Here is a 16,513-nt window from a genome sequence, read left to right as displayed (position 1 = left end):
CCCGAAGGAAACAGGGAGTAAGAAATGCTCCACCTTCCTCACTAACCTAAATAGGGCTGCTTTCACTGGGAACTGACAGTATAGAAACTAAGGCAGGCAAAGGGGGTGAATAGATCCAGGCTGTGGCACAAACGGCCGAACCAGGCTGTGGCATGGAGATCCAAGCTGAGGAAAAACTGTGCCTGCGGCAATCCAGGCAATACAAGCTAACACTCGCACCAAACCCAGACAAAGAAAGACAAGTGGGGCAGCCATTCACCCCGATCTCCTGATCGGCGTGCGCAGATAGTGGGCGAGAGATTCCTTCGAAAGCCCCAGGAGTGGGTGCCCGTGTTATCCCACAGAGAGGCAGAGTCAGAGGCCTTTGTGTGGGCCAAAAGCGGAATCTCCAGGCTGCCCCAGTGTCCTGAAAAAGTTGCGCACAGGGAGGGAGCGAGAGCGAATTCCAACATTGGAACTTTTCTGTGCAGGTGGGGGTTTCACTCAAAGTGTGAGGCAGATGGCCTGATATCCTGGTCGGCGCGCACGGAGAGTGGGCAAAAGATTCCTCTGAGCACCTCAGGAGTGGGCGCCTGTGTTATCCCACAGAGGGGCAGAGTCAGGGGCCTTTGCGTGGGCCAAAAGCAGAATCTCAGGCCAACCCAGCACCCTGAAAAAGCCCCACATGGGGAGGGAGTGAGAGCCAATTCCAACACTGGAACTTTTTCATGCAGGTGGGGGTTTCACTCAAAGTGTAAGGTGGCCGGCCTGATATCCTGGTCATTATGCATGGAGAGTGGGCAAGAGATTCCTCTGAGTGCCTCGGCAGTGGGTGCTTGTGTTACCCCACAGAGAGGCAGAGTTAGGGGCCTTTGTGTGGGCCAAAAGCGGAATCTCGGGCTGCCCCAGCACCCTGAAAAAGCTGCACATGGGGAGGGAGTGAGAGAAAATTCCAATGCTGGAACTTTTCCATGCGGGTGGGGTTTCACTCAGAGTGTGAGACTGCTGGCCTAATATCCTGGTCTGTGTGCACAAATAGTGAGCGAGAGTTTCTTCCAAGCACCCCAGGAGTGGGCGCCCGCCCGTGTTACCGGACAGAGTGGCAGAGCCAGAGGTCTTTGAGTGGGCAGAAGGCCCGCCTGATTATGCTAGCAGCTCTGACTGACTGAGCCTTACCCAGAGCCCTGTGCTGAGTGGGAATAGAGTGGGGATTTGCCAGCTCTTTGAGCCTCTTACTATCCAGGCAGAGGCAGCAGCAGCCCCATAGCTGGATTATGAGGCTACTAATTGAGGAAGGAAAGACTAGGAGAGAGGCTCCAGGAACATGCACTCTCTCACTGTCGGAGCCTATAAATGCTAGTGAGCCTTGACTGCCAACAAGACTGAAGCCCAATACATGACATCGCCATAGAGACTTATCAACTGCAAACCTCTACCTGAGCATGCCACAGAGCAAGAACTCGGGGTACAGTCACCAACCAGGAAGAGGGAGAGAAAAGAAAAAGCAAGAAGATAATTTCTCAAAATCAAGAATAATCCGCAGACTTTATATCCTATCCAATTTTACTACATTTGTTCGTTTGTTTCTCTTATCTTCATTCTTGATTTCTTTTTTCCCCCTCCTCCAATTTGATCGTTTAACTCTCTGCCAGTCTTACTCTCTCCTCTCCTTGAACTACACTACCCATAAGTGTTATATCTCCCATTATCTTTTCTTTCCTCTTCCTTTCTCTCTATGAGGGTTGCACTCCAAAATCCTTAACTCTCTCTCTCTCTCCTCTTTTTTCTTTTTTCTTCTTTTAGTGGTTCCCTCTTTTTTTTCTTCTCTCTTTCTTTTCTCCCTCTATATTAGTTTTTTCCTTTCTTCTTTAAGTCTCCTCTCATTCAAAACTCAATAACGAACAAATTATCTTATCTGAGACTCAAACTTATGTGTGGCATTTTGGGGTTTTTTTACTTCACCTTTTTAACTCACTAGCAGAGCTCCCATCCTTGGCTCTCCATTTTATCTAGTTCTTGTTCCACTAAATAAAATAGTAATTCTTTAATTTCCCCGCCGCCTTTTTTCTGTTTTCCTCTTATTCCTCTCATCATATCTCTTAGTCAACCAACACCTAAAAGCAAATCATTTTATTCTTGACCCAAATTTTTTCCTTATTTGCTTTTTGTGGGTCCATACCCTTTTTTTTTCTTTGCCTTTTAATACTTCTCCCCAAATCAGGCCTTCCATTACAGGCATTGTTCGTTCTATTTAGTACAATATAATTCACAGTTCACTGAAAGATTTTCTCAAGAAAGATAGGAGAGGAGAGGAGAGGAAAAAAGGAGGGGGGGAATAATTTCCTTTTTTTAATTTCAATTTAATTTTATTTATTTAATTATTAATTATTTTTTAAAAACCTCTTCGAATTTTTTTAACGTTTTAATCTTTATTAAATCTCACTAATACTATCAACAAAACCACCCACTGATGCCATTAAGGAAGAGAAAATTGAATATCATGGATACAAAAGAAAGAGAGGTAACACAGATAGATGAGGAAAAATCTATGGAGAAAAAATTTAATATATTGGAAACCTTGGAGTTAAACGACAGAGAATTTAAAATAGAAATCCTAAAAATACTCAGAGATATACTAGAAAACACAGAAAGGCAATTTAATGAGTTCAGAAAACAACTCAATGAACATAAAGAATATATTTCCAAGGAAATTGAAACTATAAAAACAAATCAAACAGAGATGAAAAACTCAATTCACAAGCTAAAAAACGAGGTAACAAGATTAGCTAATAGAACAGGCCAGATAGAAGGTAGGATTAGTGAAATAGAAGACAAACAACTTGAGGAACAAAAGAGAGAAGAAGAAAGAAACTCAAAAATTAAAAAAAAAAAATGAGATAGCCCCAAGGAATTATCTGACTCCATCAAAAAGAATAACATAAGAATAATAGGTATATCAGAGGGAGAAGAGAGAGAAAAATGGAATGGAGAACGTACTCAAACAAATAATAGATGAGAACTTCCCAAGCCTGTGGAAAGAACTAAAGCCTCAAATTCAAGAAGCAAACAGAACACCGAGTTTTTTTAACCCCAACAAACTTACTCCAAGGCACATCATAATGAAATTGGCACAAACCAAAGGCAAAGAGAAAATTCTCAAGGCAGCCAGGGAAAAGAAGAATACAACATATAAAGAAAGGACCATTAGATTATCATCAGATTTCTCAACAGAAACTCTAAAAGCTGGAAGAGAGTGGACCCCAATATTTAAAGTCCTGAAAGAGAGGAACTTTCAGCCATGAATACCATACCCATCAAAGCTATCCTTCAAATATAAAGGAGAAATAAAAACATTCACAGATACAGAAAAGATGAGGGAATTTATCATCAGAAAACCCCCACTCCAGGAATTACTAAAGGGGGTTCTCCAATCAGATACAAAGAACAACAAAAAAAAAGCCACAAGTAAAACCTCCGAGAAGAACACAACAAAACCAAATTTAAACTGTGACAACAACAAAAAGAAAGGGGGGGGGAGAGGATGGAGATTAACAGTAGAAAAGGACGATGGAGTGCAAAAGTACTCATAAAATAGTGCACTACAAAAAACAGGGTAGGAACACTTTTCATTACTTAATGGTAATCACCATTGAAAAAACCACCACAGAAGCACATGATTTTAAAAAGATAGCAACAGAGGAAAGATGTATGGAATACAACCAAAAAAAAAACAAAAGATAAAAAAAACAAAAGAAAAGTATCAAACAGGACACAAACTAACAGAAAATAATCTATAAAATGGCAATAGGAAACTCACAAGTGTCAATAATTACACTAAATGTAAATGGATTAAACTCACCAATAAAAAGGCAGAGAGTAGAAGAATGGATTAAAAAAGAAAATCCAACTTTATGCTGCCTACAAGAAACTCATCTAAGCAACAAGAATAAAAACAAATTCAAAGTGAAAGGCTGGAAAACAATACTCCAAGCAAATAACATCCAAAAAAAGCAGGCGTAGCAATACTCATATCTGATAATGCTGACTACAAGACAGCAAAAGTACTCAAAGATAAAAATGGCCATTTCATAAAGGCTATGGAGACACTGAATCAAGAAGACATAACAATTCTTAATATATATGCACCAAACCAAGGAGCACCAAAATATATGACAGCTACTTATTGACCTAAAAACAAAAACTGACAAAAATACAATCAGACTTGGAGACCTCAATACACCGCTGACGGCTCTAGATTGGTCATCCAAACAGAGAATCAACAAAGATATAGTGACCTCAAACAAAACACTAGAGCACCTGGATATGATAGACATCTACAGGACATTTCATCCCAAAGTGACTGAGTATACATTTTTCTCCAGTGTACATGGATCACTCTCAAGAATTGACCATATGTTGGGCCACAAAAACAACATCAGCAAATTCAGAAAAATTGAAGTTGTACTAAGCATATTTTCTGATCATAAAGCCTTGAAACTAGAATTCAACAGCAAAAAAGAGGGAAAACATCTCACAAAAATGTGGAAATTAAACAACATACTTTTAAAAAATGAATGGCTCAAAGAAGAAATAAGTGCAGAGATCAAAAGATATATACAGACAAATGAAAATGATAATACAACATATCAGAATCTATGGGATGCAGCAAAAGCAGTGATAAGAGGAAAGTTCATATCACTTCAGGTATATATGAACAAACAAGAGAGAGCCCAAGTGAACCACTTAACTTCACACCTTAAGGAACTAGAAAAAGAAGAACAAAGACAACCCAAAACCAGCCGAAGAAAGGAGATAATAAAAATCAGAGCAGAAATAAATGAAATAGAGAAAAGAAAAACTATAGAAAAAATTAATAGAACAAGGAGCTGGTTCTTTGAAAAGATCAACAAAATTGACAAACCCTTGGCAAGACTTACCAAGGAAAAAAGAGAAAGAACTCATATAAACAAAATCCAAAATGAAAGAGGAGAAATCACCACGGACACTGTAGATATACAAAGAATTATTGTAGAATATTCTGAAAAACTTTATGCCACTAAATTCAACAATCTAGAAGAAATGGTTAAATTCCTAGAACAATACAACCTTTCTAGACTGAGTCAAGAAGAAGCAGAAAGCCTAAACAGACCTATTAGTAGAGAAGAAATAGAAAAAAACATTAAAAACCTCCCCAAAAATAAAAGTCCAGGCCCAGACAGCTATACCAGCGAATTTTATCAAACATTCAAAGAAGAGTTGGTTCCTGTTCTACTCAAAGTCTTCCAAAAAATTGAAGAAGAAGCAATACTTCCAAACACATTTTATGAGGCCAACATAACCCTCATACCAAAACCAGGCAAGGATGACAAAAAAAAGAAACTACAGACCAATATCTTTAATGAATACAGATGCTAAAATACTAAACAAAATACTAGGAAATCGAATACAACATATTAAAAAAATAATACATCATGATCAAGTGGGATTCATCTCAAGGATGGTTCAACATGCGTAAAATGATTAATGTAATGCACCATATCAAGAAAACAAAGAACAAAAACCACATGATCTTATCAATAGACACAGAAAAGGCTTTTGATAAAATACAACACAATTTTATGTTTAAGACTCTCAACAAAATGGGTATAGAAGGAAAATATCTCAACATGATAAAGGCCATATATGATAAACCATCAGCTAACATCATATTAAATGGCACTAAACTGAAGGCTTTCACCCTTAAATCAGGAACAAGACAGGGTTGTCCACTCTCTCCACTCTTATTTAATGTGGTACTAGAGGTTCTAGCCAGAGCAATCAGACAAGACAAAGAAATAAAAGGCATCCATATCGGAAAAGAAGAACTAAAGGTATCATTTTTTGCAGATGATATGATTCTATACATTGAAAACCCCAAAGAATCCACAAAAAGACTACTAGAAACAATAAGCCAATACAGTAAGGTCACAGGATACAAAATTAACATACACAAGTCCATAGCCTTTCCATATGCCAACAATGAAACATTTGAGAACAAACTCAAAAGAATACTCCCTTTCACAATTACAACAAAAAAAAATAAAATACCTAGGAATAAACATAACAAAGAATGTAAAGGACTTATATAATGAAAACTATAAACCATTGTTAAGGGAAATCGAAAAAGATATAATGAGATGGAAGAATATTCCTTGTTCTTGGTTAGGAAGAATAAATATAATCAAGATGGCCATATTGGCCCTGGCCGGTTGGCTCAGCGGTAGAGCATCGGCCTGGCGTGCGGGGGACCCAGGTTCGATTCCCGGCCAGGGCACATGGAAGAAGCGCCCATTTGCTTCTCCACCTCCACCCCCCCTTCCTCTCTGTCTCTCTCTTCCCCTCCCGCAGCCAAGGCTCCATTGGAGCAAAGATGGCCCGGGCGCTGGGGATGGCTCCTTGGCCTCTGTCCCAGGCGCTGGAGTGGCTCTGGTCGCGGCAGAGCAACGCCCCGGAGGGGCAGAGCATCACCCCCTGGTGGGCAGAGCGTCGCCCCTGGTGGGCGTGCCGGGTGGATCCCGGTCGGGCGCATGCGGGAGTCTGTCTGTCTCTTCCGTTTGCAGCTTCAGAAAAATACAAAAAAAAAAAAATGGCCATATTACCCAAAGCAATATACAAATTTAATGCGATTCTCATCAAAATTCCAATGACATTTTTTAAAGAAATGGAGCAAAAAATCATCAGATTTAAATGGAACTATAAAAAACCCCGAATAGCCAAAGCAATCCTAAAGGAAAAGAATGAAGCTGGGGCATTAGAATACCTGAATTCAAATTATATTATAGGGCCACGACAATCAAAACAGCACGGTATTGGCAGAAAAATAGACACTCAGACCAATGGAACAGAATAGAAAACCCAGAAATAAAACCACATATATATAGTCAAATAATTTTTGATAAAGGGGCCAACAATACACAATGGAGAAAAGAAAGCCTCTTCAACAAATGGTACTGGGGAAACTGGAAAGCCACATGCAAAAGAATGAAACTGTTTATCCCCCTGTACTAAAATTAACTCAAAATGGATCAAAGATCTAAACATAAGACTTTAAACAATAGAGTACATAGAAGAAGACATAGGTACTAAACTCATGGACCTGGGTTATAAAGAGCATTTTATGAATTTGACTCCAAAGGCAAGAGAAGTGAAGGCAAAAATTAATGAATGGGACTACATCAGACTAAGAAGTTTTTTCTCAGCAAGAGAAACTGATAACAAAATAAACAGACAGCCAACTAAATGGGAAATGATATTTTCAAACAACTGCTCAGATAAGGGCCTAATATCCAAAATATACAAAGAACTCATAAAACTCAACAACAAACAAACAAACAATCCAATAAAAAAAATGGGAAGAGCACATGAACAGACACTTCTCCCAGGAAGAAATACAAATGGCCAACAAATATATGAAAAGATGCTCATCTTCATTAGTTATTAGAGAAATGTAAATCAAAACTGCAATGAGATACCACCTCACACCTGTTAGATGAGCTATTATTAACAAGACAGGTAATAGCAAATGTTGGAGAGGCTGTGGAGAAAAAGGAACCCTCATTCACTGTTGGGGGGAACGTAAAGTAGTACAACCATTATGGAAGAAAGTATGGTGGTTCCTCAAAAAACTGAAAATAGAACTACCTTATGACCCAGCAATCCCTCTACTGGGTATATACCCCCAAAACTCAGAAACATTGATACATAAAGACACATGCAGCCCCATGTTCATTGCAGCATTGTTCACAGTGGCCAGGACATGGAAACAACCAAAAAGCCCATCAATAGATGACTGGATAAAGAAGATGTGGCACAGATACACTATGGAATACTACTCAGCCATAAGAAATGATGACATAGGATCATTTACAGCAAAATGGTGGGATCTTGATAACATTATACGAAGTGAAATAAGTAAATCAGAAAAGCCCAGGAACTGCATTACTCCATACGTAGGTGGGACATAAAAGTGAGACTAGGAGACATTGATAAGAGTGTGGTGGTTACGGGGTGAGGGAGGAGGGGGGAGAGGGAGAGGGGAAAGGGGAGGGGGAGGGGCACAAAGAAAACTAGATAGAAGGTGACAGAGGACAATCTGACTTTGGGTGATGGGTATGCAACATAATTGAAAGACAAGATAACCTGGACATGTTTTCTTTGAATATATGTATCCTGATTTATTGATGCCACCCCATTAAAATATATATACATATTAAATAAATAAATAATACATCACAAAAAATAAAAAATAAATTATTATATTTTCTCAAAGATGATGCCCAAGAAGACATTCTACTTCATTATGTTAAACCAAATGTTGAAAATTTTATAATAATATGAGAACCTATAATCTTGCATTGCAAAAAAGCTGTAGCTTACAGAAAAAAACTAATGTCAGATTTGAGATCAGCACACTTGATTTAGGTAAGAACAAGTGTTTTTGTGGATGCAACAAAAATTTTTTTCCCCAGTATAATTTAAAAAATACTTCATAGAGTTACTGTGAGGACCTGAGGACCATGTCAGTTTTATATGAATCAATATAAGTTATGACTATATATTGTTGTATATATACTAAGGGTTAGGATGACATGACTATGTATATCATATTACTACACTGTATATGATGATTCACTTTACACCAGTGTCTGGCACAAATGGAAAACACTGACTATATCTTCACTGTGATTATCTGGCACAGGATTTTCTGAAATGACACCATCATGTGCCCAGAGCTGATAATATCCACTATACCTCAGAAACTTCAGGATTGACTGAACCTAATGACATAAGATTTTTTACACTCTTGAGAGTCTATGGTTCATTGAAATTATTACTTGATGTTTTTATTTCTCATTTTCTCTGTGGTTTTTGTTAGTTTGGAGACTGGAGGTTTGGTACACATGTGTACATGTTAACTCACCAAAGATAAATTAAATCTTAAAAGAGGGGAGGAAAATTTTAGCTAAAAAATGACCAAGATGAATTGAAACTGATGAAGGGAATGGCTTACAGAGATGCACAGTAGAACTGGGACTACATGGCTGAGAAGTTGGGGAAGTGAGAAGTCCGTGTGGGGCATGGCAGAAATGTGGCTCTAGAGAAAAAGCTTATATTATCATCTATACTCCTAAATTTCCCATCTGGGAGAATTAGGCAAATCTCCCTTAAATCCTCAGCCTCAGTTTCTTCATTTATAAAGTAAGAGTCCAATAGGAGTCTAATTCGTAAGACAGTTTTGAAGGTAAAATTAGGAGCTTGGCAACAACAAGGGGCTCCACGAATATTAAGAATTAGAAGCCCTGGCCTGACCAGGCAGTGGTGCAGTAGATAGAGTGTCGGACTGGGATTCAGAGGACCCAGGTTCGACACCCCAAGGTCGCCAGCTTGAGCGCGGGCTCATCTGGTTTGAGCAAAGCATGGACCCAAGGTCGCTGGCTTGAGCAAGTGGTTACTCGGTCTGCTGAAGGCCCATGGTCAAGGCACATATGAGAAAACAATCAATGAACAACTGAAGTGCCACAACAAAAAACTAATGATTGATGCTTCTCATCTCTCTGCATTCATATCTCTATCTGTTGCTATCTATCCCGCTCTCTGACTCTTGCTCTGTCTCTGTAAAAAAAAAAGAAGAAGAAGAAGAAGAAGAAGAAGAAAAAGAATTAGAAGCCCTGGCTGGTGGCTCAGTGAATAGAGCATCAGCCCCACATATGAACGTCTTGGGTTTGATCCCCTGTCAGGGCACACAGGAGAAGCAACCATCTGCTTCTCCCCATACTCACTCCCCCTTTGTTCCCCCTTCCTTTCCTGGAGCCAGTGGCTCTACTGATTCAAGCATCGACCCCAGGCACTGAGGGTAGTTCTGCTAGAGCACATTGGCCTCAGGCACTAAAAATAACTCGGTACTCCAGCATTGGCCCAAGATAGGGTTGCCAGGTGGATCCCAGCCAGGGTGTATGCGGGAGTCTGTTTCTCTACCTCCACTCTTCTCATCTAAAAAAAAAAAAAAAAAGAGACAGAGAGAGAGAGAGAATTTGAAATGTATTATCCCATGTATGCTTCTCTCAGTTTTCTAAAATGCCATGACTCCAGAGATGTTGTTAGATCTGAAATTTTATCATTATGAATTCTTTTTTTGGGGGGGGAGGGTGAAAGCAGTCACTTCCAGGCATCTTTAGCTCTTAGAGTCTCTTTTCCCTTGACAGAAAGAAATTCAAGCACCCTGTGAACTCTGATGGCTTGCAGTGCAAAGGGGATAGAGTGGCCCCGCTGTTCAATGAAGAGGACAAAGATTCCCTGATCCAGTTTCCCAAGTCGCCCAGCCCCCACCACTGTCAGCAAAACAGGGGAAAGAGGGCTAATGAACGTGGCTTAAAATTTTCATGTGCTTTATTAAGAAATGTATTTGAAACCCAAAGTATATGTATTTTCTTCTTGTTTTTCTCTAAAATCAATTAATTAAAAATGATAAACATTAAAAAGAATCTCTATTCATTAAAATGTCCATAAAGAATGAATAAAATCAAACCATGTGCTTCTCCATCTGAAGGGATTTAAAAGTAGACACAAAATTTTGTCTCTTTTTTTTTTCAGTTAAGTGGTACAGGATTTTTTTTTTAATTTCCTGTTATCTTCTCCCCCTCCCCCCAAACTACTCACCATGTCTTTCTTTTTCCAAATGAAAAAAAGAAAAAGAAAAAGAGGTATTCAGATATATATCAGAGGTGCCAAGTCATGAATGTAAGATCACGTTAAATTTCAATAATGACCATTCCATAGGCTTTCCTCTGTTGAAAAAATTGGCCAAAGAAATTAACTTTTGGAATAAAACATATTTTGTTCTTATATTGTTATAATCTTTTTTCCAGGTCAGGGCCTTCACTGTGATTTGGAGAACCAAAAATAATAACCTGTTTATACACAAGAGTTTTTTTAGATTACAGCTTTACCTTTTTAACACACCCACATCTGGGTGAGAAATATTTAGATGATTGTCTGAAAAATAACTGGCTTAGATATTTTTTTGTAGTAAATTGACAGAAATTTTGTTAATATAGGCAAGATATTTTAATGTTAAAAAAATTTAACAGCAGTTTGTACCGATGCACAAAAATTAATTCAAAATGGATCAAAGACCTACATACACGATCTGAAACAATAAATTACATAGAAAAAGACATAGGTACTAAACTTATGGATCTTGGCCACAGAGAACATTTTATGAATTTAACCCCAAAGGCAAGAGAAATAATGACAAAGTAAATGAATTGGACTATATGAAAATTAAAAGCTTCTGCACAGCAAAAGAAACCAACAACAAAAAAAGTCAACCAAATGAGAGGTAATATTCACAAACAAAACTCCAATAAGGGGTTAATATACAAAATATATCAAGAACTCACAAAGCTGAACAACAAACAGTTCAACTAAAAAATGGGGAGAGGACATGAGCAGACACTTTTCTCATGAAAACACACAAACAACAAATAGAGCCTAATTGGTGGTGGTGCAGTGGATAAAGCATCAACCTGGGATGCTGACAATCCAGGTTCAAAATCCCAAAGTCACTGGCTTGAGTGCAGGATCACTGGGTTGAGTGTGGGATCATAGACATGAACCCATGGTCGCTTGCTAGAGCCGAAGGTCTCTGGCTTGAGCAAGGGGTCAGTGGCTCAGCTGGAGCTGCCCTGTCAAGGCACATATGAGAAGCAATCACTGAGTAACTAAAGTGCCACAAGTATGAGTTGATGCATCTCATCTCTTTCCCTTTCTGTCTATCTGTCTCTCACTCTGTCTGTCTCTATTTCTCTCTCACACACACTAAAAAACAAACAAAGAAACAAACAAGAAACCCAAATAGATATATGAAAACATGCTCATCTTCACTAGCTATTAGAGAAATACACATCAAAACTACAATGAGATACCACTTCACACCGGTTAGATTGGCTGTTTTGAACAAGACAGGTAATAACAAGTGTTGGAGAGGCTGTGGAGAAAAAGAAACTCTCATCCACTGCTGGTGGGAATGTAAAGTAGTACCACCACTATGGAAGACAGTACAGTGGCTCCTTAAAAACTTGAGAATAGAACTACTATATGACCCAGCAATCTCTCTAAAAACAGTCCTGGGATTCCATCTCTGCCTTTAAATTCAGTTGCATGAATTAATAATAGTTATTTAACTTAATGATGCTATAAATAAATGCTTATGCCAATAATTATTAGTAATAATAATAATAGGGGTACCATGCTGGTTATTTGGGATATGAATAAAGCCACTTCAGAATACCTCAACTGAAAGCCAAATCAATATAAGTACACTGTCAGTGAAGCAGTCAGTCTCTAAGGGTTGTTAGAAGAAATGCTTGGGCAATTCTTGTAAATTTGCCAACCTAGTACCTGTAATTTTCCCAGTTCTCTTAAGAGAGATCCCTTCAGTTAGAACAGCTGTGGTTACCTATACGATTTTCTGTGTCTTAATTACTCTTTGTTCATTAGCCCCTGCCTTACACAGACAATTACACTTACAATTTAATTACACAATTAAAATGCATATCACAAGATTTCCTTGGCGTTTTAGAATATGATGTTAAAGTCTGTATTGCTTTGCTGGTTGACCTATTATGCATGAGATTGTTATTTTTCATGAAAATTTGTATTGGACTTTATGCTGTGATATCAATACCATCACAGTTAACTGAAAGCAATCTGACTCTAAGGCTGCAATGAATCCCTTTTTCTTTTCTTCTCTGTGCTGTCATCAATGAGGAACACACAATAAGCCAAATAGGCACTAACATGTAGTGAAATTTTATTAATTTGATTATTGATAAGAGGGCAGGACCTGCAGTGTCCCTCTTTGAACCTTGGATTTCAGACCAAAAGCACCCAGAGTTGTCCACCCAGTGGCGAGAGGAGAAGTAGAACAAAAATATGCAGACATTTTCCCTACAGAAAAAGATTACTTTGTGCCACACCTTTGTGTATAGAAGAGAGAAGAGGAGGTCATGCATGAGCACTAAAATTTATCCTTGACCAATAAAAATTGACTAACAGATGTCAAAGTTCTCTCCAATTTTCCAGGTCTGATGCCACCCTTCCTTAAATAGAGGTCTGGAAGAGACCCCTACGTGTTTTCTCACCTTCTGTCCTACTGTTCTTGCCCTCACTCATACCATTTTATCAAAGGCAGTTTCTGATCAGCACCTTGTATTTGCTGCTTCTGTTTCCAGAAACACTTGGCCAATTGGTTCTTGACAAAATTTTCTCCTTGTTGATCAAGTCTCAGTTCAAAGGTCACGCCACAGAAAGACCTTCAATAACCTCCTAAATATGAAGACTCTCTCTGTGATGTCTGTTACATAATTCTGCTTCATTTTTTTATAGTATCTGAAATAAGCTTATTTATTTGCTTCCTCACTTGTTTATTGAGTGGTTTAACCTACTACATGTGGGTGGACAGACATTTTCTGTAAAGAGCTAGATGGTAACTATGTTAGGCTTTGAGGTCCTTAGGGTCTCTTGCAACTTCTCAGTTCTAACACTAGTACAAAAGTACTCATAGGCAAAACAGAAATAAATTAACATGGTTGTGTATCAATAAAACTTTATTGTCACACACAGCTAGAGGCCATATTAAGACTGAGGTCATAGTTTGCTGACCCTTTTATTAAAATACTAACTCCCTGAAAATAGAATTTATCTGTCTTGCTTATCACTCTCTTCTCTACACCTTCAACAATAGTTGGTGAATATAGATGGTTTTAAATAGTATTGTTGCCCAAATAAATGCATTCAAATTGCGTTCTGGTAAAAAAAAAATCTCCTTATGAAATATGGGGGGCAATAAAAGGGGAAAGGGGAGCAGATGTTTCCCTAGCAAGGAAAATTCCCTGAAATAAAATTTTACATATTTTCTTAACTAAATAGATAATACATACCTGGAATTAAATTAATTATTTTTTGTAGTTCATCTTCTTAGGAACCATCTGTCATGTCTCACCTACCAAAGGAAGAAAAGGAAAGAAGAAAGAAGAAGAAGGAGGAGGGGAAGAAGAAGAAGAAGAAGAAGAAGAAGAAGAAGAAGAAGAAGAAGAAGAAGAAGAAGAAGAAGAAGGAGGAGGAGGAGGAGGAGGAGGAGGAGGAGGAGGAGGAGGAGGAGGAGGAGGAAGAGAAGAAGAAGTAGAAGAAGAAGAAGAAGAAGAAGAAGAAGAAGAAGAAGAAGAAGAAGAAGAAGAAGAAGAAGAATAATAATGGGAGGAAGAAGAAGAAGGGAAAGAAGGAGGAGAAGAAGAAGAAGAAGAAGAAAACTTGAATCAAAAGATTTCACTTAAAAACATTTATTTACTTTGAAAAGTAAGCCAAAGTGATTTAGGGCTTTTGAGAAAGCAATCAAATTGGATGACTGAGGTACCTAAGATTGATTTTACATCCCTCTTGCTAGACTGCAATTGTTGAGGAAAGAGAGGAATGATCAGCCCCAAACCCACATCCAGCCATGGCCTTCACGTTAATTACTTCTGCGACTTCCAGGTCAGGAATTTTAACCCCATCTCAGTTTTCTCATCTGTGAAAACACTGGGTTACTTGGCAATAATAAGAGCATGTGTGTATGAGTGCCTACTATACAATTGTTTTATTGTCTTGCATATTATCTTATAATAACTTTATGAAGGTAAAGAATCTACTTTACAGATGAGGAAACTGAGGCACAGAGAGCTTGAGCAAATAAAAACTGACAAAACCAAGGTAATTATCCAGGTCTTGTGGCTCCAGGTCCATGCTCTTAGCTTTACACTTGGCTGCCTGATACCTTAGTTTCCAGTAGAATGAGGAGAGTCTGTGAATCTGTGGTAAATAGATTTCTAACATTTCAATGTTTTTCTTGAAATCTTTTAGATATACTCTAAAATCATCTCAGTGTGACTCTCTAAAATTTTGAGCTGCTGGGACAACAACTAGCAGAAAGTAGAAACTGCTGAAAGATAAGAAAGTGTTTGCAGCATGTGAAAATAAAGTGTTTAGTCATGACAACAAAATGCCAATTATACTGAAATAGTGTTGTTGACTTTTTTAAAGTAGATTTTTAAAGTTTGGGACTGGAGGGAGATCTTTGGCATCTTGAGTACATTTTACAGGTAAAGAAAATAAAACCTAGAAAGAATTGGTTTCCTAAGGCCTCCCAGATGGGTCGTCCCAGAATTGGAATTAGAATTCTGGCAGGCCCTGGCATATACTGTCCTTTCCAAAGTCGAAAAGCAAGATCCAGCTCTAAGAGGGAACAATGATGGAGGTATCCACACTCAATATGACTTTAGTATTAGCAATGCTGTGTGTGTGTGTGTGTGTGTGTGTGAGAGAGAGAGAGAGAGAGAGAGAGAGACAGAGACAGAGACAGAGAGACAGAGATCCTCAGGTGGAGACTGACGTGTGCTGAGGACTATGCTGGGCATTTTACATGGGCTGATCCACCTCCACAATCGTGTTGTGAGGAGGTGTGATCATCACTCTAATCATTTTACAAATGAGAAAACTGAACTAAGAGAAACTAAAAGTTTGATAAAAGACACATAGTTTGTAGCTGTAGAGAAGCAATTTCTACACAAGCAATATGATTCTGAAACCCATATTTTTAGTATCTACACTAACATGCATCGTACAAGACGTTTCTTTCCCTTAGACACCAGCGCTGTTGTCTGAGGCTCGCATTATTGGCTCTAATTAGTTTGGGTGACAGACTAATTTAGGAAAGCCGTCTGCATGGAGAGACATACCAAGATGATGACAGCTTTATAAAGCTCCCCAGAGAGAGGCTATGAAAATTCCATAGCGTGGCTCTGCACAGTGTGTTCAGTGATTAAACACATTTGGGAAACACTGACCTAAACCAGGATAAACATGTTTTCTTGGTTTTCCTTTGTTGGCTTGTAGGAGTTCTCATCACCTACATTTTCTAAAGTCATTGTGATTCTTGGAAGAGGAGACTTAGTACACAACATTTTCTAAATCTATTTTTCTGTAGAGCTTTTCCAATCTATACTTTAAAACCATCTCTTAATATCTTCCTGAATTAATATTCCACATTTATTTCATTTTGAAGTTAATTTAAAAATAAAAAGAGTTTAGAAAGTGGGGAGCCATCAGAATGACTCTCATCATTTGTATCAATCCTGAACATCGACACACAGGACATGAACGTTGGACAACAGGAAAGATAAGAAAGGTACAGTTGGTGAGAAAGTACACAATTCTGCCAAATGTTGCCCCTGCACACCACAGGCAAAGGAGAGGCGGGCACATTAGAGAAAGAGAAGAGGAGATCATCAGATAAACAGGGAGAGCATGCCTGATCCCTATAGCCATGGTTCTGTTGGCATTTAATCTACCGCATCGTGAACTTTTCTTAAGTGTAGTGTCACATCTCTATAAAGAAACCATAATTTTTCTGAACTGACAATGCTTAGTGGTATGGGAAGCATCGGTCATCTTGGCCTTG

The sequence above is a fragment of the Saccopteryx leptura genome, chromosome 5 (genome assembly GCF_036850995.1).
Source record: "Saccopteryx leptura isolate mSacLep1 chromosome 5, mSacLep1_pri_phased_curated, whole genome shotgun sequence".
Taxonomy (NCBI): Eukaryota; Metazoa; Chordata; class Mammalia; order Chiroptera; family Emballonuridae; genus Saccopteryx; species Saccopteryx leptura.
This window is presented reverse-complemented; position numbering follows the sequence as displayed.